Source organism: Pinus tabuliformis, chromosome 1_1 (genome assembly GCF_031772625.1).
Source record: "Pinus tabuliformis cultivar Carrire ecotype Pingquan chromosome 1_1, CPIR1, whole genome shotgun sequence".
NCBI lineage: Eukaryota > Viridiplantae > Streptophyta > Pinopsida > Pinales > Pinaceae > Pinus > Pinus tabuliformis.
Window position 1 is genome coordinate 898,950,836 of NC_142297.1, and position 24,905 is coordinate 898,975,740.

General features: G+C 32.7%; 1 pseudogene; it reads left to right on the forward strand.

The window, feature by feature from the left end:
* Nucleotides 1-14,196: 14,196 nt before the first annotated feature.
* Nucleotides 14,197-14,744, forward strand: LOC149217305 (histone H3.2-like; annotated as a pseudogene).
* Nucleotides 14,745-24,905: the final 10,161 nt, after the last annotated feature.

Below are 24,905 nucleotides of genomic sequence, written 5' to 3' on the forward strand. Positions count from 1 at the left end.
AACAATCATGTCAAATCCATTTTACATTTGAACCCGTCATTCATATAAACTAGAATTGTGTTTGCAAATTATGCCATGATCACTAGGTTGTTACTTTCATTAACCTTATCGAAAGATCTTATAATGAGGAGAAGTATAAAAGAAAAATAGTACATAAAATAATTACTAAAATGTCTTTGCCCACAAATTATAACCATTTATGGGTGATATCTATATTTCTTTGCGGTTGCAATTAAGATTCCAAATTCCTTTATCCTCCACTCCTTAATTATATAAACCTCATCATATCTAAAATGTAATAATAAACCTTTATATTCACATAAAGTTACTCATATTCATGAAGTTGTAAATTTTCATAATTTCATAGCTACAATCCTTGGAAAAATACTCTCGTGTGTTGGTAATCTCTAGTTAAGTTGTTAAAACCATTTCACTAAATTATATCTTAACAAATCTTATACAAAGACATTACTAATTAATGAAATCTCCCACTATATTAAATTATATCTTAACGAATCTCATACAAAAACATTATTAGTTAAATAAATAAAACACAAAAACATTATCAATTATAGCAAATGTGTCATGAAAACATATAAATGGTACCCTAGAAAATATAGAAAGAAAATTAGCAATGAAAATGTCTCATGAAACATATGAATGATACCCTAGAAAATATAGAAAGAAAATTAGCAATTGCAAAAATATTGCAAGAGATCAATAGGAATGTACCAATTCACCTTATAAGTAAGGTATTATTTTTTCTTTATTTTTGTTTCTATATTTTACTTACTCATATATCTTTCAATATTTTATTTAATGATGTATCTTTATGTCTTATATATATGTATAACCAAATAATTATTTCATAGTAACATAATTATTATTATTATAATACCATAAAATTTTATTTTTTTTATCTATAATAATTAAAATAATATAATTAATTTATGACTTTATATATATATATATATATATATATATATATATATATATATACCACAAAAAATGATGGAGAATCCATAACTCCAATCAAATTACTTTAACTATATATATAAATATCACAAAAAATGATGGAGAATCCATAACTTCAATCAAATTCATTTAACACTATTACATTAAATACAATTATTTCGTAAATGCCACAAACATACTAAAATAATCTTTAAAAAATAAAATTTATTTAACTATACTTTTTCTAAATATATTAATTTTCACTAAATCAATATACCTTTATAGATATAAATATTTAAATATTTTATCTATATTTAATAATAACTATTATTTAAATTTATAACATCTATATATATAACCGAGTTATCTTTAGTGAAATTTAAAAAAAAAATGAGTGAGTTTTTCGGTCTAACAAACTCCATATATAATAAACTATACTTTTTTTAATTAAATAAAAGCAACGTTATCATTTATATATATATATATAACAAACTATACTATTTTTATTTAAAAAACAAAACTATCACAACCATTACCATTATGTTGGGAATACATTTTATTTACTAATTTGTAATTTTTTTACTTCACTCATTTGTTTATTTGTATATACATATTGTTTTCCATGTGTATATTTATATATTTCTTTTTATTAATTTTATATTAAAATTAATTTTATTAATTTTCTCATTTGCAAAGAGGTTTTTTGTTTGATACCATTAATACATTTCGTTAAAAAAACAGCAAAAACGAATAAATAAAATATAAAAAATACATAACTTAAATATTTTTGAGTGTGTTCTATTTATTTTTCCGGATGGACAGGCTCACATTACAATGAGATTTCAAATACATTTCGTTCAAAAATACATCACTTAAATATTTTTATGTGTGTTTTATCTATTTTTGGAGTTGTTTATAATGTGATTTTTTGGAGATTCTGGTAACGGAATCTGGCGGAAGAAATTGAGGTTAAATCTTGATTTGTTGCTGTTAAAATGGTTTTTTAACTGCATATTTGGATGGTTTTTTAACTGCATATTTGGATTCAGCACCTTCGAAAACCCCTGGGACGTTTTGATTGTGCAGAAACTAGCTATCAAACTTGCGATTCCAATAAATTGCTGCCGGAAAAACTCACCGGAAAGGCATCCAAAAAGTCGCATTATAGACAACTGCTTTATTTTTCCGGTTGGACAGGCTCACATTATAATGAGATTTCAAATTCATTTTTGTTGAAAGTTAACTGTGTAGTTTAACGAGGCAAAGTAGTTGCACGGAAAGTTATGGAAATTTGAGTGATATTTAGAGAAAATTAGGTAAAGATTTTTGTAGATCCAAGTGATAGTTTTAAACTTCAAAATTTTAGGTGCCCTAGACGTTTTTGATGGTGCTGAATCCATTTCCACCATCAAAAACACAATTCAAATATTACCTTTACAAAAAAATTTAAAATATTTTTACTTGAATTCCGACCACTTTTAAACATCCAGAGAATTCTTCACTTCTTTAGATAAAACTTAACCCGCGTTATACGTTCACTCAACATTAAAAGCGAGGAAACTACCATTTCCAACCTGGGTCGGCTGCGTGAAAAATTATTGATGTCGTAAATAATTTGGTGCAACCGGGATTTGGATTTGTGCAGGTTATATGTGTGATGTGTGCCTTCCTAATGGACCCACGACGCATTGTAGTTCATACCATGCCTCGAGCTCCGCACTAAATGGGGGCAAGGACCAAGGACATATATGATATGACCCGTAACCAGCTACGAGGTACAGTTGAGATTTTCGGCCATAAAACAGTTTCGCATTAATCCAAACGTCCGTCAATATAAACGCCAACAGAGATGGTGGGACCGAACAGTATGTCAACAGGTTCAACGAATCTGCAATCGGGATAAGGGTTGCCACAATTAGCTAATGCCGGTTCAGGTTCAACGAATCTGCAATCGGGATAAGGGTTGCCACAATTAGCTAATGCCGGTTATTCGCCAAATGATGTTAGACGAGTATCGTCCAACATATTTTGAATAAAGAAATTTCGAAATTTAAGGGAGAGTTTTGATTATGGGTGTATTCGTGAAAATAAAAGAGTTAAAGATATGCATATTTTTTAAAATTTTTTTTTTTTGGTGTATTTTAATATTCTTAAATGTCAGTAGTTTATGCACAGTATAGCAAATTAAGTGGCTTCTTGCGGTGTAAATGTTTGCAATATAATTGCTGGCCTACTCATTATCTATCCATTTTGCGATATTAACATATGTTTAAGTATAACACGAAATTCAAATTCAAGAACATCAATATCAAATCAAACTCAATTATTCAGCGATCTCACACCTATAGTTTCACGGAAAAAATATGTGGTTGAACTCAATTCAAGAAATAAATCAATTATGTTCATTACAAATTTAATTCGGACTGTTTATACATCCTGATCAGCCGTTGAACCAAGCAATTCCTTCGAGGGCTTCACGTCCTCCGGACTATTCTCAACGTCTTCTTCATAAATGTCAACACCCCACAAACTGCATAACATTTTCTTCTCAGGAGGAGGGTTATAGGCCGGGCATCAAACTGAGCCACCATTACGTTCTTTCTCAGAGATTATGTCTGGAGAATAACAGCAGCTATCACAAACCGAGCAGCTGTCACAACCCGATTCTCCTGCGAGGGATGAAACTCCATCGAAATTGACAGTAACTCCATTCTCATCGATTTCGTTTGGACATCGGGGTAATAAAATTGAGTCATGAATAACGAGACCTACCTTCTCATGGATTTCGTTGTTTCCACCACAAGCACGCAGGGATGAAAGTGATTGATCATTAACAATATTTTCATTCTCATGGATTCTTTCTGGACTACGAGGGCGGGAATGAGAGCTCAATTCGCGACGGATCTCTTGCAGCTTCTCCCTTCCGCGAACTAAAAATCCTTCGACCTCCTCACTGTTCCCAAAACAGCCAGCCGTAAAACTCCCGAGTTCCTCGTGAAAGTGTGGCAGATAACTGTATTTCTCTTTGGAAGGGCGGCTTATAAGCTGCTCGCCGTTATTACAGGGCTTTGAGACACTGCGCTGATGGCGGTTTTCATCGTCATGGTTTCTGCACGTAATTTTTCGGGGTTCCTTGGCCTCATATGAGCGTGAGATATCACCGGTTTTCAACCCTACATCTGTCCTTTTCCATCTGTCACCATCAACCATCCTTCCTGGCATTTTCTGTGCAAATGTAATGATCCCGTCATTGTTTTTGACACCATGAAGTTCCTCAACGATCAAATTTACGACTTCTTCGCCGTAAGACCCTTTACCGTCTAAAATGCACTTTGCTACAGATCTCTCATATCGCACCTTTTCCAAGGCTTCAAGTATTTGTCTCCGCCATTCTTTTTTTTCTTCAGATTCCTCTACTGCAGCATTGTGTTCTTGTTTAACCTGGTTCAATCTGAATCTCAATGCCTCCAGCCATACGTCATCACTAACTATTGGCTTTGATGGACTCCTATCGTTTCTTGGGAGGCCTTGAGGAAACACAATTTGTCTCCCCTTTTCTTTTCTTTTTTTCTTTTTTTTCTTACTGCAGCATTGTGTTCTTGTTTAACCTGGTTCAATCTGAATCTCAATGCCTCCAGCCATACGTCATCACTAACTATTGGCTTTGATGGACTCCTATCGTTTCGTGGGAGGCCTTGAGGAAACACAATTTGTCTCCCCTTTTCTTTTCTTTTTCTTACTGCAGCATTGTGTTCTTGTTTAGTCTGGTTCATTCTGACTTCAACCATGCGTGACTCCTATTGTTTATTGGAGGGCCTTGAGGAAGTATGTCAAAGCAATATTGCATTCGTCACTCCTATTGTTTATCGGAGGGCCTTGAGGAAGTATGTCAAAGCAATATTGCGTAGATTTAATATGCAAGATAGTAAATAAGTGACATTTCCTATTTTCTCACGTGTAAAGTTATGTGTTGAACAATGTCCCAAGATATAAGAAGATATAAGAAGAGGAATAGTATATGTCCCATGTTCCATATGTGAGTGTAGTTTGTAGCGTGATGTATGCAATGGTCTATACTAGACCAAACATTGCACATGCAGTGGGAGTATTGAGCAGGTTTATGCCAAAAACTAGGGAAGGAGCATTGGTCATAGTGAAGAGAGTCTTCATGTATTGTTATGGCAGTAGTGATTCTTGTGATACAAAGGAAGACTAAGGTTGGACAAAGTGTTAGACATATGTGGTTTTGTTGATGAAAACTAGCTTATACATATGGATTAAAGAAGATCTACAAGTGGGTATGTGTTTAACCTATTTGGAGGAGTAGTCAGTTGGATAATCAAGAGACAATTTGTAGTGCTACTTTCAACTATAGAGGCTAAATACATGGTTTCCACTCATGCAAGTGAGGCAACAATTTGGTTGGAGAGATTGTGTTCAAGTATGAGCTTGGTAAAACGAGCTATAAGGATATATTGTGATAGAAGTGCAATTTTCATGGAAAAGAAAATTGTTTATCATTCAAATACAAAGCACGTTCATGTTTAATATCACCTTGTGAGGGATATGGTTGAAGAAAAAAAGGTGTTGTTGGTAAAGGTGGACATTTTGAATAATGTTGTAGATTCATTGACAAAGTCTATGAGCATTGAGAAGTTTTCTTGGTGCATAGAAACAATGGGCATTGCAACCTAAACCAAATACTATGCACTCCCATGACCCCCTTGTGTGGAAAGAAAACGAGGAGTGGTATAATGTTGGGTATGTGTTATAATCTTTCCATGGCTGGGAGCATGTGCTGTGATGTTGCACTCGTTGTAGCAGCCCCCCTTACTAGGGTGTTTTTGCCATCTTGCATGGGCTTCAAAGCAGTGCCCCAAGATTTTTTTTATGTGGACCCAATAATATGTATGAAGACCTAAGGATGGTGGGTAGGCCTACCAATGGTTTTGTACATGGTTTTGGGAATGATGGCTTTTCACATGGTATTTTGTAGATCTGGTAAAGGGAACTAAGGTTATCTTCTAATCCAGGGTTAATGGATCACAGTTTTTGAATGCTTCAACATGTATATAAAGTAAATGAGAATGCCTTTCGGATTAATCACATTATTAGGATATGTTAGACATTTAGAACCAACTAACGTGTTTCTTCCTTAGGACAAAGGTGAAAAAATCCATCAATCCTAAAGAATAAATAGCAAGGATGCATCAAGGTCTAGAGTTAGTCATTAGAAATTAGTTATTGAATTAATTAAAATAATATTTAGCTATAAACTAGCTATTGTAAGTTAGCCCTTATTTATTTATATATACATAAATTAATTAAATTAAAATTCATTTACAATATTATTTGAATTAATTAAATAAAGTCAATAATCTCATAAGGGGTTAAATCGTATAGAGTATTCTTTAGAAGAAGTTTAATATTCTTGTTAGTAAATAAATAAAATATAAATTTTTAAGAAATTAAGCATTTAAAATAATAAAATAACCAATAAAATAACCATGACATTAAAATAAAATAAAATAATTAAAGGATTTATGTAATTTTTAATCAATAATATTAAAAAAGGTTCGGGGAGGGAGATGGGGCAGGGGGGTGTAACGGCGGGCACGGGGGTAGAGATCAAGAAGAGAGGGTCAGATTCCAGCTCCTACTTAATTTCCAAACATCATCCCTATTGAGACTAATTGCATGCTTATCAATCTCAATAAACTCTCTTAGCTTCCTATGGCAGAAGTGATCAACCCTTGCAATGACTCTGGCATCCTCAATGCAGACATAGTGCTTAGATTTCTCCGCATGTTCAGCTAGAGCTTACGAACGGGAAGGTTGTGCCTAATGTCTACTGCATGCTCTTGGATTCTTTGGTTAATGGAGTGACTCATTTCTCCAATGTAGGGAATCCCACAAGAATAGGGGATCAAGTAGAACCCTTTCATGTCTTTAGGGTCTATAGGGTCCTTAATAGATTTAAGAGAATTTTAATGGTATTAAGGGGTTTGAATGAAGCATAAAAGATATTATTTTTAAGAATATAGGAAATCATATCAATGGTCCCTTGCATAAATAGGAGCTACACCTTAGAGATAGGATCATCACAAGAGGGCTTAACACTTGATTCTTTATGGGCCCTTTGAAAAGCCTTGAGGCCTTGAGTTCTGCTATTGAAATTATCTTCAAAAACTTTTATAGGATGAGGAATTTCCACCTCTATGTGATTCTTATAAGAAATTATCAAAGCACGAGTGGCAAGAGTGCTAAGAACCCTGAATTTTTGCCCCAGAAAATGATGTGAACTAACATGAAGATATTGTTCTGTGTGATTTTTTTTGTGAAAAAATTGGTGAGAAACAGAACCATCATTAATTCTAGAGAGAAGGACGTCAAGGAAAGGAAGGCACCCACTTACCTCAACCTCCATCGTGAATTCGATGGAGTCTAATTGGGAATTAAGATGTTTAAGAAACAAATCCAATTTCTCATGACCATGGGGATAGATGACACAAATATCTTCAACAAAAATCTTCCATCTTTTAGGGTGAAATTAAGCAGAGGCTAAGGCCTTAGTATCAAAATATTTAAGTTAGCAACTATAGGTGAAAGAGGAGAACCCATTGCTACCCCATAGGTTTGTTCATAGAACTTGCCTTGGGAACTGAAGAAAGTAGAGGTAAGGCAAATTCCAACCAATTTGGCAGTGCCATTACCAGTGATCTGATTTATCACATCAATGACCTATTGAATATGGATTTTGGTATAAAGGAAAACAACATCAAAACTTGCTAACAAATCCCTTGGGTCCATCCTAATATCCTTCCATTCCTTAACAAAGGAAGTAGAGTCCTTAACAAAGGAATCAATGCGACCAACAAAGGTTTGATCCTTTGAGCCAAGAATTTTATGAGAAGATGAGTAGACCCACCTATTGTGTTAATAATAGGTCTCACAGGGACTCAAACCTCATGACTATTTGGAAGGCCATAAATTCTAGGGGTGAGGGGATTGATTTCAATAAGATTTTTATAGAGAAGTTTAAGGGAATTAATCGATTTAATGGCGTTCGTTACTTATTTATTAAATATTTTAATTGGATTCTTATTAAGTTTGATGTAACTACCACTATTATAAATATGGTCTACCATTTTGTTAACATGGTCAGATTTATCTAGAATGATAACAACTCCACCTTTTTCAACCTTAAGGACAACAATGTCAGGGTTATCCTTTAAGGCTTTAAGGGAAAGAAATTTGTTTTTGCTAAAGTTTATTTTGGGAGGCTTAGCCATCCTAATAACGATAGCATAATCTTGCCTAATAACCTCCCTAATATTATCAGAAAGGTCTCTAATACCAAATTCGATGTTACAAATAATGTCATTGGTGGGAATATTATTAGCGGCAAGGGAAAAATTAAGCCCTTTATCGAGGAAGTTAAAAACAGAGGGATCAAATTTTTTACCATAAATATTAATAACATTTTTAAAAATATGAGGGTACAATTTATTATTATTATTATTATTATTATTATTAATTACATTTATATTTTTATTGTTATGGATATTATTATTAACAAATTTGTCATTATTCAAGTCATTCCTATTATTATTAGAATAAGAATCAATTATAATCAACTTGTTATTAGTCAAAATTTCATTTTTATTATAACCATAATTATTGTGCTTCGAATTTATAATAGTTAAGAAACTATTGGTCATTAAATTATTGTTACCATTGTTAATATTAATAATGGAAAAATGGTAAGAGGGGGAGTTTGAAACTGGACCACGAGGAGAAGAATGACAGGGAAGGTTTATAGAGGGATGTGAATGATCAAAAGAGTCAACGGAGGCATGGGTAGTTAAACCTATAGAATGTTCCATAAATATTTATTATCTTGAGTTCCTTCCCTAAATTAATATAGAACATATCAGCCACCATAACCATCTCAGAGCCCCATGTGCCAACAAATTTAATGGATTTTTGTTTGAAACCACTGGCCAAAACCCCATAACCACCTCTTCCGTATGGTGCCAAAAAGATCCATCCAGAAAATAGAGACTCCAAAACTCCAACCACCTTATCACCATCACCCAAATTCTCTTGAAGAAAAATATTCTCCAAATGTTCAAAAGAGACAATTCTCTTAAGAGCTAGCTTTTTCGACAAGTTAGCTAAACCCTGATAATTAAAAGAGAGAAAGATAATTTGGAGGATTTTCCAAGGGATTTCACTTTTCTAAGTGCCCCTAGAATTAGGCAAATTTTGAAGGATGGATATCTATTTCAAAGTTTAGAAGCCTTAGCGAATCTTAGCGATCTATAACAGACAAATTATGAAATGTTTGATGATATTTTTGTAAAATATCTAAATTTCTAATTATATTATATTAGTCTATATAAGATCTCAAAATTTTTAAGGTAAACTAATTTCATAATATAAAACTCGGGCATATTACTTTTAGAAAAAATGTAAATTGCCGAATTTGTTTTTGAAAAAGTATAGAAAATTAGCCCAATTGTGAATATTAGCCCCTGAAATTTTCCCTGCCTAGAATATATTTCTATCCTCTCATCGCCACATGTAAGCTATCCATCATTTTTTCTTTAGAGATGTGAGATTTTTGATGCGTCACGTGCCTACTAGTCGAGGCCACGATACAAGGGCCAAGGCCCCCTACACAAGAAATGACATCCCACTTCTTATTTCTAGATCAAAGGTTATATTGATGGATAGGATCAGAATATGATTGCATGGATATAGAAGGAATAGATAACAAGGAGTGGCCACCAGGAAGGGGTGGGGGGATAAGGAAATATATTGGTGCTAGAGAGGGCAAGACATACGATAAAGGTTGAGAAGGAGAAGAGGCATCGAATCCCACATCCAAAGACAAAATTGAGCTAATTGAACATGATATAGGAAGTGAAGGAGAGTAATTACCTGACGATCTAGCACTAGAGAAAGGTGGGTCACCGACATGAGACACATGCATCCATGAATTTGACGTGTTGTCACCCAAAAGTTCATTATCCCCATCCGTCTGCATAGGCTCCCCAGGATTCTTCTGTTGTTCCTGCATGAGGTTCTCGTACAACTGGCCTCCTTTTAATTCCATTGTACCTCTCCCATGGCTTATTGAATGTGAATCGCTTGTCCCTTTCTTTCTTGTGAATTGAAGAGTACAATTCTTCATGATATGACCATATTTGTGGCACCTGTGGTACTTCAATTGTATTCCTTCATAGTTGAGGGGATGTTTATTAGTATAATCCTGATAACAGATGTTCAATTGAAGAAATAAGCCTTCGTGGAAATCCATATTAACTAAAATCCTTTCTATAGCCATCTTCCTGATTTCTTAATATGACTTGTTAGCTTCCAGGAAAAGACCCTATGTTGTCACTAATAACCCTAAATCCATCCTTCGACTAGATTTGTGGTGGAAACCTTGGAAGCCGTGGAAACCTTGGAAGCCTTACCCACATAGAGGCACTTTCCAATTTTTCACAACTACCATCAAACAATGGATTCCACCGCTTCAACATCACCATAGAGGAATCGATACTCCATGTTTTCCAAGGGCCCAATTGGACACCTCTACTATAGTGAACTGAATCATAAACCATGCATGGGATAGGGTGTTAAGTTTTGGAATATGCTTTAGCTCTTTTCCCCACTCCTTCTCAACCAAATTTCATAGGAGCTCCACCAAAAAAACCCTTCCTCTAGCTCAACTTGCTACCACCTCTTATGTTATCTACATTACGTCCCCTAGTTGTATATCTTCCTCCACTGCTAGGTTGTGGTCACCATTATTTACCTTAGCGTACTTGTTAATCTTTCTCTTCTTTCTAGGTCATTGTTAACCTCGCGACACCTCCTATGCCCCCAGGGTTTTCACCAAATGTTTATTGTCATCACCAAGACCCTAAGCCTTACTATTTTCCCATTTTGAAACTAGTGCATCAATGATGAATTTCCTAATGAGATCCTACCTCGACCATTGGGAGTAGTTTTAAAAAATCATTATTTGGTCCATACCCTAAACCAATACTCAGATTTTCACTAAAAAAATCATGACAATAAACCCTCCATCTGTGAAAAGTCAAAATTTTTCCAAAATGACTCTTTCTGTAGCGAATCACATTCATGATAGGAACCATGAAATGACCCAGGGGCTAAGCATTATGTTCACCACATTGTGCCTATGCTGAGGCTCCTTCCACCAACCAATTTTGTGACCCTGATGCCAAATGAAGGGTCGATCCCAATTCGTTAGGAGACCCTAAAGAGGTGTCAATGTTTCCTATAAACTCATCCATCTCTCGAGGCTGCAAAAGAGGTATATTTCCCAAGTCCATAGGGCCATTTGTACTCCATTGATGCCACCTCATCTTCCTGATGTGGTGTCTTTGAGAATATGAAGTGAAAATCACTAGAATCATACCCATAGTCAACCATATCTTTTATTCTCCCACCTCCCTTAACCATTAACTTCTAGTGTCTAGCCTAGTCATCCTGTAACTAAACAACTAACCTAGCTATCAGTTTTTATTTTCATAGTAGCTTAGGGATAAATCCGAGAAGTTTTTGTATTTGGGTGAAACCCTCACCATAGTCTCCTTGGATTACCCATGACCACAAAACCATAACCACATAACTGTCATTCTCAAAATTTTCAACTCTTAAAATTTTAAATCTTTTAAGAAAACCTATAAAACATTAAAAACCAAACCCTTTAGATTGTATATTAAGATATTTGATGCTTTGTATGTTTAGTAAATCTCAAATTAATATGGATATATGTTAATATATTATCATTTCTAATAATTGTAAATATTTCCAAAAAAAACTAATACAACTGAGCTTTCTAAAATTGAAATACCTTTTTCCAAAGAAAATAGCTAAATTAATGATTACGTTAATAATAAATTACCATTTTCAATAAGATTGGAAATTCAAACCTCATATAAATGTTCAAATACATTTAATGTATATATAACCATTAACCACTAAATTATCTTTAAACTTACATAGTAGATTTATTGCTTCTTTCTATTAAAATCACTTCCTTTCTCTCTTTTAGGTAAGTTCTTAGTTCATTCGTGTAAATTGAAACACAATTATCTTAAAATACTCTTTTGTGCAAAGATTACATGAATATATATTATAACCTCTCACTTATGTATTTAATGATTTATGATTTTTTAACATTAAAGAGAGGAAGGACAATATTTTATTAGCCTTGTAATTTAAATTTTTTGATTAAATTTTAATTACTTTGAAGAGTTTAATTACTTTTATAACTCTTCATTATATAAAAAATATATAAGTATATAATAAAAATATATGAAAAATATATTTTAAATTTAATGAGAGTTTATTTTTTATTTTTTATAGTTTAATGCAATTTAATTTTTAATATTTATGAATTTTATTTAATTTATATATTTATTAGTTTTAATAGTCATAGTTTAAGAATTATGTTTTTTTTCCTTGAAAGTTATAGAAATTCCAGTCATATTTTTAAAAAATCTAATAGAAATTTTTGTAAATCCAAATAAAAGTTGTTAAACTTCATAATTTTAGGTGCCTTGAAAGTTTTTGATGATGTTGAATTCATTTCCAACATCAAAAACATGATTCAAACACTGCCTATACAAGATCTTTTGAATTTTTTTTGTCCTCCGACCACTTTTGACCCTTTAAACAATTCCTCCACTTTCATAAATAACTCTACTTCAATATAAAATGATACAAAATCAACCCAACCTCCAAAATATAAAAATGTAAAACTCATGTAAATGATGTACTTAAATGTGTCTTCCCTACCTCCATGTGGGCATTCGATGTATGCTTCAAATCATCAACAACAAAACAAGATATACTTTGTCGCTAACTTGGAGTATACAATATGGGAGTTTTCTTCAATAAAACACTAGGCAATGCTCTAATTTGATGACAAAATGTTAAGCAATCAATATTTATTAAATATAATAATAATAATTAATATAATGTTAAGCAATCAATATTTATTAAATATAATAATAATAATTAATATTTTTAATAGTATGTGAGACTGACTAAATAATAAAGGTATGTATAGCAATATAATATTATTTCTTAATAAAAAATATAACTATTTATAATAGTTTATTTTAGAATAGTATAATAATAATTAATATTTTAATAATATGTGAGACTGACTAAATAATAAAGATATGTATATCAATATAATATTATTTTTTAATAAAAAAATATAATTACTCATAAGAGTTTATTTTATAATAGTATTTTCAAAATATATTTTATTTTTATTAGTAACCAGGGACAAAAATAAACTTTATTTTTACTATTATCTCTACAAATATTTCATTTGGTTTTTGTTTATGAGACTGAACTTTTATTATTTATGATTATTAATTATATATATATATATATATATATATATATATATATTTTAAAATAAAATTATAATTTAATTAATTTTTATAATTTTATAATGTATTTTATAATGTATTTTATATCTATTATAAATTTATCTATACACTATTTATCAGTAATTTAATTATAATAATTTATTAAAAAAACCAAACCAAACCAAACATGTAATTATATTGTCTTAACAAGCTACATTCTATAAACATATAAGGTCCGCAATCTATTCCTTTTTTACATATTCACTTGTACATTATATAAACCAATTTATTTTCATCTGACACAAAGTCCGCAATCTAAATTTGTCCATATCCTAAGTTTCAAAAGAGAGGATATTTAAAAAAAAGCAGGTTAGAAAAGATGAATTTTTGCATACTTGCTAATCATTGCGAAATATATATCTTTTTAAGTTTTTTTAAGAGCTTCAGGACGGTAAGCATAGAGCTGAGGTTATCAAAGGGAAAATTCTATGAGTGGGTTCATGTGTGCTCTATCGTCAACAAGGTCTGAGACTGCAATTTGCCGCCGAGCTTATCTCGATTGCAGGTTCATTAGGTTTTTCGACGTGGCCAAGCTGGCCCATCTCCGTCTTCGTCTCAGTCGCCGTCCGTTGGAGAACTCCCGGAAAATGTGCAATTGAGAACCCTACGACAGTGTGAGTTCTCCAGGAGCTTATTGCAAAAATAATGTTTAGTTTGAATTGATGCAGGGTAATTGCAGAAAGCAAAATGCGGCTGGCGTATGAGTATTAAGCTTCTGATTTGTTCAATCTGCTGACTAGAAAAGAGATATTGAAAGATGTCTCGAACGAAGCAGACTGCTCGTAAATCAACACGTGGGAAGGCGCCTCGCAAGCAGCTGGCAACGAAGGCAGCCAAGAAGTCTGCACCAGCCAGGGCAGAGCGAAGAAACCTCACCGATTCAGGCTCGGGACTGTTGCGCTTCGGGAAATCCGAAAGTGCCAGAAGAGCACTGAGCTTCTTATAAGAAAATTACGCTTCTAACAGCCTCTAAGGGAGATCGGCCAGGATATAAGTACGGACTTGAGATTTCAGTGGTCAGCTGTGGCGGCATTGCAAGAAGCGGCAGAGGCATACCTTGTTGGGCTGTTCAAGGACACCAATCTGTGCACAATCCACGCCAAGAGGGTTACCATAACGCCCAAAGATATCCAGCTCGCTCGCCGCATCGGCGGAGAGAGGGCATAATCATGCATGTTGTCATTCAGTTCCAACGGCGTCTTTTCATACCACAATATGTTGTTTTATTGAAATTGGGTTTGCCCTCCAGCGTCTTTTTCTCTGGTTTTTGAGAACCTTCGATCTTCTGTTTCAAGCAAGGCGAAGTTTGCGGGTATGTCACATTCGATTCTTCTATTAGTCAGGTTTCGATCCTGGGGCCTGTGAGCTTTCCACCATGGTTCTGCTGCGCCATTTTGATAATGTGAAATTTGGGCTTTTGTTGATCTAATTTTTGGGAATTTTAAAAAAAAGTGACAACCTCAAAACAATTTTTAGGGATTTAAAAAAAAATAAAAAAATGACAAACCCCAAAACGAGAAAAGTACATCATAATGGACATCACAATTCATCGTTGGAAACGATGTTGAAATAATTCCTAATTCCTTGAACATTAAGGTTTTTGCAATTTCTAGGTTTTTGCAATTTCTACATGTGATTTTCTCTGCCAGCGGATTTTACATGGGGGTATTTCAGACCATGAGAGTTTATTGGTAGTTTGGACCAATCTTTGAATACTATTAGAACGCATTCATCTAATGTAAGTTTAGTTAGTTTGTAAGTTTAGTTAGTTTGTAAAACTACAATGATGAAATTTTCTGGCAAACAAAGTGAAATGTTTGAAAAATAAAATTAGGCATGAAGTAAATGAAATATTTGTGTAAATAACAAGAACCTTTATTTCCATTACTGCAAAGATAATAACATGTGTACACAACATAAATCTCTATTGCCATCACTGTCAAGCTAATAAACCTGTGATAATTTTTACAATTGACACTGTCTTTTAAAGCTTTTTAAAGCTTTATAGTGTATGTAGAAAAAATTTAATACTAAATTTTTTTGAATTATTTATTTTGTTTTTTTATTCGGATCAACTTGACTAATACAAAGCTAACTCTTGAGGTTTCATGTTTCCTAATATTTTATGTTTCATAATATTTTGTTTACATGGAAAGGTTTTTTAGAATGTATATTTAAATTAAATTATTAGAAAGGTTTTTTAGAATGTATATTTAAATTAAATTATTAGTCCTTGCCATCTGGCAAGATGGCATGGGATTATGGAAAGGTTTTTTAGAATGTATATTTAAATAATTATGGAAAGGTTTTTTAGAATGTATATTTAAATTAAATTATTAGTCCTTGCCATCTCGCAAGATGGCATGGGATTATAGGATCAACTTGACTAATACAAGATATTTGAGAAAGTAATTAAGCTAGATGGCATGGCATTATAGGATCAACTTGACTAATACAAGATATTTGAGAAATAATTAAGCTAGATGGCATGGGATTATAGGATCAACTTGACTAATACAAGATATTTGAGAAAGTAATTAAGCTAGATGGCATGGGATTATAGGATCAACTTGACTAATACAAGATATTTGAGAAATAATTAAGCTAGATGGCATGGGATTATAGGATCAACTTGACTAATACAAGATATTTTTTGAGAAAGTAATTAAGCATGTTTCCTAATATCTTGTTTACATGGAAAGGCTTTTTTAGAATGTATATTTAAATTAAATTATTAGTCTTTTCCATCCGGGAATGGCATGGGATTATAGAAATCGAAATTATGGCATCGAAATTATTGCCATAGGATTATAGAAATCGAGATTATAGAAATCGAAATTTAAAACTTAGTATTAGTTCAATTGTTTTTAGGCAAAGTTTTTAAGTTTACACGGCATATTTTACACGGCATATTTTACATACTTTACACTGCATTCTATTTCGCAATCTTATTTTGCCTCTTCCAGAGGTGGGGAGGCAAAACTATATCATATATTTATCGGTTTGAAAATAAGTTGCTTGTCATTTTGAAATTGGTGAACTAATGTAGGCATTACTCGATAACATTAAATGCTAGTTTATAAACAACTAGCTACTAAGCTATTGTACATTGCAGTTTGAAGACAGACAAAAGTCATCCCTGTCATGTCAAGTCACCCCTGCCGTGTCAAAATTGTAGTTTGCATGCCATCAACCGACTTCCGACTTAACACAAAGACACATAACTTATTGACTCAATACAAAGACACAGAACGAGCGGACCTCTGCTTCTAATACAAAGAGGCAACACAAAAACACAGAACGTATTAACGCAATACAAAGACACAGAACGAGCTGACCTCTGCCTATGCGTAATTTCGTCTTCCTCTTGATTTGCTGTGTTTCTCATATTTGCTTTTTGTTTTTCAAGAACTACAGCTACGAACCAACACATGGAATCCGTCCAAGAGCTACGGTGTTGTTGGCAGAGGACCCAAATATGGAGCTGTTGGCAGAGCACCCAGATATGGAGTGGCGACTGTTCTGTACACCTGTATATGGAGTGGTGCCTGTTCTGTATGAGCTAGCCAAAATCAAGACATATAGCCTCGTTCAAAGGAGTAAAAATGAAACAAATATAAGCTATTAGGCAAGCGAAAGGAAGACTTAGAGGGAACCAAAGTACGTTGTATTCTTGTTATGTTTTTTTTTTTACCTATTAGACTTTGACACTTTGAATAGCAGAGAATAAAACAACAAATTTTCTCTGGTTTATGTGATTCAAATGCAAATATTCAAATTACCCTCTTTGCCTAAGAACAAGAACAGTTCATATAACGATTTACCATTTCCGAGGATTTGGTGAAGTCGAATGATAATCTGTTCCTCTTTGAGACTAAATTTGCCATGTTTTATTTCAGGTGTCAGATAAATCCTACACGACAACATACAATTCAATTTGTTAACCACCCACATACAATTCAATTTGTGAACCACCGAAATCCTGTACGACAACATACAATTCAATTTGTTAATCCTCGAAAGTCCTTTAAAACATAAGCATACACTCACAACTTTGGCACAATACCCAGGGTTTATCGCCAGGTCTAGTGAGAAATGGAAGAGCGCATTAATGAATGACTCATCCCCAGAACTTAAGGCGCCAGAGGGGAAGCCTAAAGATCAGCCTGTCTCAGCACTGTCTCGGTGTCTTAGATTAATACACTCAGTAGGCTTGCCTCTACTGGCCACGATTCATGGGGGTTCTTGTTGTGCAAGCCTCTGAAGCTATTGTTTCTGTCTGTCTTTGTTGATGGTGAGGCTGTCTCTACCAGCCAGCTTGCAATTACCTTACCCAAGAGGAGTAGTGGCATAAACAAAGGTGTCAGATCTGCTCTTTTCTTGTCGTATTCCCAGTCCCTGATCGAATTCCAAGCGCAGATCCTGATCGAATTCGAATTCCAAGAGCAGATCCTAAAAAATGCCATGATCGAATTCCAAGTGCAGATCACAAATATCCAGACGCAAAAATGTCAGGGAAAGCAAGTTGAAAAAGCCGTTGTTGTTGCAGTTGTGATTTTGATAAGTTGGTGTTTTTACAGTTTTTATTCTCTTACCACATGGTTGTCTTCTTCAAAGACATGAAGACAGGTTTCATTTTCATGTGACATGTTTCATTTTCGTTTTCTATGAGCATGCCACGTTTAATTTTCTTTCTCTGACCACGTGGTTTCCTCTGCCAGGTGTGACTGTGCGCCTTCTTTCTATTACCGTTGGCATCTGGTAACAGAGGTATTATTGTGTATCGGTGGGGAATGGATGAAATCGGTGGTTATACCGTCATTGCTCCGATCGCTCATAGTCCTCCGGGATGCTTTGTACAAAGTTCATGAGTACCTTTTGTGTGATCCTACTAGGCTGTCGGTTCAACATCTTGCATACGATGTGTAATCCGATATCATTGAAGACTCACATTGGCGGGCTAAGCGGGTTGTTTACACCTGTGATGGCGCCACCACTTGTAGCTGTCGTTAATTGTCCTAAGTAAGCCCACTATAAACCTATGCTCTTATCACTGTACCAACGAATGCGCCAATTGACCAAGCAAAAGCACTTGATAGCAGGGTTGTTTATTAAAGGTATTGATCCGTGATATAAAGCCATAAGGAGTGGCACTAATGCGTTGATAGCATTCATGAGCTACATACAAATTATTCATATATATAGAATAATTAAATAAAACACTCCATTGGGATAAATGAGATGTTGTATTGTCTCTCACACCATTGCATGATTCTTGTGTAAAGCAACCTAACTACCTATATTCAAATCGAGAGTCGACTTAACTATTTATACTCGAGAATAACTATTTATGACATCATGTCTATCTTTGCAATTAAAACATAAAATGGTGGAGCGAACGTAACTATTTATACTGGAATATGAAACTATTTATGACATCATGTAGTGTCTTCGCAATTAAAACATAAATGGAGAATAGTGACGGAACCAAAATTACTACCTATACTCAAATAGTAAACTATTCCTTTCAATTGCGATTTCCTTTCAATTTCGATTCAAGAAACAAAAGAACAGGAAACATAGAATCGCTAGTCAATGAAAAGATTATGTTCCATTAGTTATGGAACAGTTCATATTGCCATGAAATTATGCTTTTTGCCCTTTGCATCACACGCACAGCTCCAGCGACTTCTTACTGAGCATACAAAATTATTCTACATATAAAACCAAATGAAACATTTCACATTCCAATGAAATTAGAGGGCATATTTGTCAATTATGTTTTTTTCCCTTTGCATCACAGGCACAACTCTAGCTACCATTATTCTACATATGAAACCATTAGAAACATAGTTAATAGTAGCCCCTAGTATTCGTACTATTGCACAAGACCATTCGTGATAAAAGTTTCTTTTAAATTTGTATATATCTATCCCAATTCCAGATATGGTGAGTCGTGATATGCTATGTGGTTCTAGAGGCGTGAGTCGAAAGGAAGCTAAGCTACATGGTAGTCATCCCGCACTTCCTTTAGCTTTTGCGCATCTTCTTTATTCTTAGGCGCCTATCCCTTCACTCTCGAACCAAAATATAGTAGCTTTTCCTCATTAGCTTTCGCCCATCTTCTATATTCTTAGGCACCTATCCCTTCACCCTCGAACCAAAATATAGTAGCTTCCTCTAATTCATACGAGAGTACAACTAGGAAAACATCTGACAGTTTAAGCGCCTATTCCTATTCCATAATACGCAGATGCTGATCCTAGCATTGCAGATTCAGAACCATATACAGATCTTATTTACTAAGTCTCATAATTACCACACCTTATTTGAAATAGCCTTTACAAATTGGAACACATAATCTCTCAGTTTTCCCATGTGACTAGTTCAACACTCAAGGCCCCTTCCAGCTCAAGGCAGGGACTAACTGCCATGCAACCTCCTTATTAAATATTGGCTTTTGAATTATCCGTTCGAACTCAATGAACTTTATCCTAATAATTTTTTTTGGAATTTTTAATTTATTATGTTTTATGGTTTTTTTTATGAAATGCATTAGCTATATATATATATTAATTAGAGAGTATTAACGTTTTTAAAATTTCGTATTTATTGATTTAGTGATTGTATATATATGAGATTTGTATTTATTTCTTTTAATAATTTTTGTTGGTATATTTATCTTGTTATTTATAATTTTTTTGTTTAAAAATATAAAAAAATTAAAAATTTTATTTTAAATTTTTTAGGTATATTTATTCTAAATTGTTTTCTCTTATCTACTTGAAATTTGAATCTATCACTTATAATAAGTTATACTTTAATAGCTCACTATTCATGATCAATCAAAAGCCGGGTGGGCATGGGTGCATTTACTATGTTATTTTTTATTTTTAATTGGCTATTTTATTTTATATTTTTTTTTGTCTTCCATGTTAATGCTGTCTTTTTATCCACATGAAGTTGTTTATGTTCTCAAATTATGGATTTATATAAATGAGGTTTATGATATTAGACTTTTTTGGTATATTTACTTTGTTACTTTCTTGATTTTTCATTCATTTTTTCAATATATTCTTGGATTAGGTTATAAGAGGTTTAGAACATTTGCATTTGCTTTGTTAGTTTATTTGTTAATTATTTATTTTTTATTATATTCCTGGATAAGAGCTTCTATTTCTTTTAGGTATATTTTATTTTTTCTATATATACATATATATTATGGTTTATTTTCTAATTCTAATTTAATGGTTGTAATAACAAGGTTATCATGGCCACACTTTCTTATTTTCCATGTTAATAATATGGCCTTTTTATTATCCACTTGATTGTTTGTGTTTTCAATTGTGGTTGTTATATAGAAGGTTTATAACTTTTACCTTAGATTTTTTTCTTTGGTACATTTACTTTGTTACTTTCTTAATTTTTCAATTTTTTTTAAATGCCTTCTTCAATTAGGGTTATATAAAAAGGCTTAGGACATTTATCTTGGAAATTTTTGGTACATTTACTTTGTTACTTTCTTTCTTTTATAGTGTATTCTTGGATGAGGGCCTCTTCTTTTAGGTGGATTTTCTTCTTTATTTCATATATATATATATATATATTATGGTTTATTCTTCATTTTTGTTTTAGTGGTTAAAATAACAATGCTATCCCACCCACACTTTCTTGTTTTCCATGGTAATGTTTCCTTTCTCATATCAACATGACTTCCATCATGTTCCTTTATGCCTATATCTTTTCAGGAACAATTCTAGATAGGGTAGCCTAAGCATGTTCTCATGTGGAAACAAGCTTAAATGAGTTGTCATAGCTTTACATATATCATAATGCACTTCATCAAAGTCAATGTTTTAATATGGCAACAAGCTACAATAAGACATCGCCCATGTTATAGTCCTCCCTCTATCACTATGAATAGACTCTCCCCTTGAGGAAGTGACAGTGATGAAGCTTGAGGATGATCACCACCTTTTACATTGTGGCTATTATGGCACTTAAGCCTCATCTTCTCCCCTTTTCATTGTTTTGATCATAAGAGGCCAACATTTCTAGAGATGGAGGAAGTGACAGTGATGAAGCTTGAGGATGATCACCACCTTTTACATTGTGGCTATTATGGCACTTAAGCCATCATCTTCTCCCCTTTTCATTGTTTTGATCATAAGAGGCCAACATTCCATGATATCTCATTGGAGAATTCCATTATATATTTTCTTATATTCCATGGACATACCTAGTGGTTCCATGACCAATGGAATTTTTACATTGCAATTCATGCATTTAATAAAACTATTTTTCAAATTTCTCAATATGCGTTATTTTGACTAACAAATTGCATTGTTATAAAAAAATGGATAACATTAATCGATTTGTTGATAAAAAAAAAATGTTGGAGGCCTTCATTGTTCAAGTATTTCAGTAAAATATTACAACACTTCATTGTTCAAATATTTCAGTGAAATATTACAACACTTCATTGTTCAAGTATTTCAATGAAATATTAATGTTGTAATAGGAGAATTTAAATCCAACCATGCATATATTTGTTTTTTTTTTTTTTTTTTTGTCATTTTACACCATTGAATTCAAAATCTCATTCATATTTCTTCTAACCTTAATATTTTGTTCCCTCCTCATTCATACACAAGTAGCATGGCACTCACTTATGAATTATGCTACAAAATTTTACACAGGTTACACCCAACCATCCATGGATGCTTGAATTTTGACTACATTCAACGCAGGTCCTTATCACTCAGAGGCACCATTGGCAACAACTTATTCTTGCTCTTAACCTGCAATTTGATGATGTGCCAGTTGGGCCCCTCTTCATCTCATATGCCATCTATTTACATAAACACGAAGACACATCCCCTGATGAAGTTAGAAAGAATGTAATCACTTTACGTTTGTATCTATATTTCATACGAGCTCACCAAGACTGAGGAGCAACATCAACTTAGTGGAAGAGTTATTAATATTCTGCAGAGCGCTTAATGAACACCTGGGAGGCCAACTCTCTCGCAGCATATTTTTTGGTTGTTGGTGTCGAGAATATGTTTGCTTCAAAACAAAAAAATATATGAAGCTAATCTCAGTCAACAAGATTGTTGTTTTAGTAGTCTCTAGTTGTTGTAGTCCTCCATAAACCATTTCTACTTGTCGAAATCGAGCTGGGTTGAAGTGAGAAGCACCATGCTTATTCATGCATAAACCCATTGAGAAAGGAGAAGATATGACCATCGCTTACTTCGATGTCCTCATTCCCTTACTGTAGTGCCAAGGTAGGTGCAAGAGCTGGGGCTTTGTTTGCAAGTGCAGGAGATGCATTATGGAGCACTCGTTCGGGATATCCCTAGCCTTGCAGCTTATAATTACCCAAAGATTTGACGAATTGATTGTTGCAAGGTGTCGTCAATAACTGTCTAATGTGTGTCTTTAGTAAGACACAAATGTCTTGAGCCTTTCTTTAAATGCAGAGGAGATCATCTAGAGTTGCCACCTTTTAAAAATTGAAGAAGAGAGTCTCTAGATTCATGCATCGTTTGTGTTTGCATATTTGGTAACAACAAAGTCCAAAATCATGCTTTCGGCCATGTTGAATGACAACATTCCTTTCTCGAATAAAATTATGGAGCCCATTCAAACCACTGTTCGTGGGGACTTTTTAAATTTGGAATCGGCAACTAGGAAGTTCAAAAATTTCCATCATTTGATGGTGGATGATGCTTCTTTTACGCAACAAGCAGCAGACTAGACGAGAGAGGCTGTATCTGTGTATTTGGGAGACATAATGAATATGTTCTCAAAGCGTTCATACTCAAATATTTAGGTCGATTGAGATGTATTTTACTAATAGCCATTACATGATCATATTCATTGTTTTATTTTTTAATATGGGTAGTGTTTACATATTAATAATTTTTTTTATGGTATTTGACACAGATCAAGGAAGCCATTTTGTTGGTATAAAGATGAAAGAGTTACAAATTAGATTAAATTATTATTATTATTATTATTATTATTTTACTATCGAAATAATAATACATATTATAATAAGTTATTTTATAAGTAAAAAAATAAAATAGAAAAATTCAATTATATAAAAATGATTTATATATTTAAATTTGACAATATTAATAAAAAATATTTTTTTTTTCTAAATTGATAATAAAATTTTTTATTCATTTATTTAGTGATTATATATATGAGATTTGTATTTTTTTTAATATTTTTTGTTGGTACATTTATCTAAGTATTTATAATTTTTTGTTTATAGATATAAAAAATTTAGGAAATTTATTTTAAATTTTTTCAGATCTATTGATTTCTAATTATTTTCTCTTATCTACTTGAAATTTGAATTTAATACTTATAATAAGTAACATTTTAATAGGACATCATTCATGGTTAATCCAAAGTCCCCTTCCCATGGGTGCATTTACTATGTTATTTTCTTTTTCTTTATTTATTTTCTTTTAAATAGATTTTCTTCTTCACTTTATTTGTTTTATATTTTATTTTAATGGCTATAATAACAATGTTATCTTGGGAAAAAAAATTTATTTTTTTTTTGTCTTCCATGTTAATGTTGTCTTTTTATCTACATGAAGTTGCTTATATTCTCAAATTATGGATGTATATATGAGGTTTATGATCTTAGACATTTTTGGTACAATTACTTTGTTACTTTATTAATTTTTCATTTATTTTTTTAGGGTATTCTTGGATTAGGTTATAAGAGGTTGACAATATTTTCATTTGTTTTGTAACTTTATTTGTTAATTATTATTATTATTATTATTTTTATATTCTTGGATGAGAGCCTCTATTTCTTCTAGGTATATTTTCTTCTTTCTTTATATACATATATATTATGGTTTATTTTCTAATTCTAATTTAATGGTTGTAATAACAAGGTTATCATGGCCACACCTTCTTATTTTCCATGTTAATAACTTTTACCTTAGATTTTTTTCTTTGGTACATTTATTTTGTTACTTAAATTTTCAATTTTTTTTAAATGCCTTCTTCAATTAGTATCATATAAAAAGGCTTAGGACATTTATCTTGGAAATATTCTTTTAGGTGGATTTTATTCCTTGTTTAATATATTTTATATTTATTTTTTTAGTTTATGGTTTATTCTTCATTTTTGTTTTAATGGCTAAAATAATAATGTTATCACGCCCACACTTTCTTGTTTTCCATGGTAATGTTTCCTTCCTCTTATCAACATGAATTTTGTCATGATTTTAATGCCTAAGCTTGCTCTCATGTAGAAACAACCTTAAATGAGTTTTCATAACTTTACATCTATCATAAAGCGCTTCTAGAAAGCCAATGTTTTAATATGGCAACAAGCTACAATAAGGCATCACACATGTTATAGTCTCCCCTCTATCACTATGAATAGAGTCTCCCTTTGAGGAAATCACCATATTTTATTATAAGTAGCTA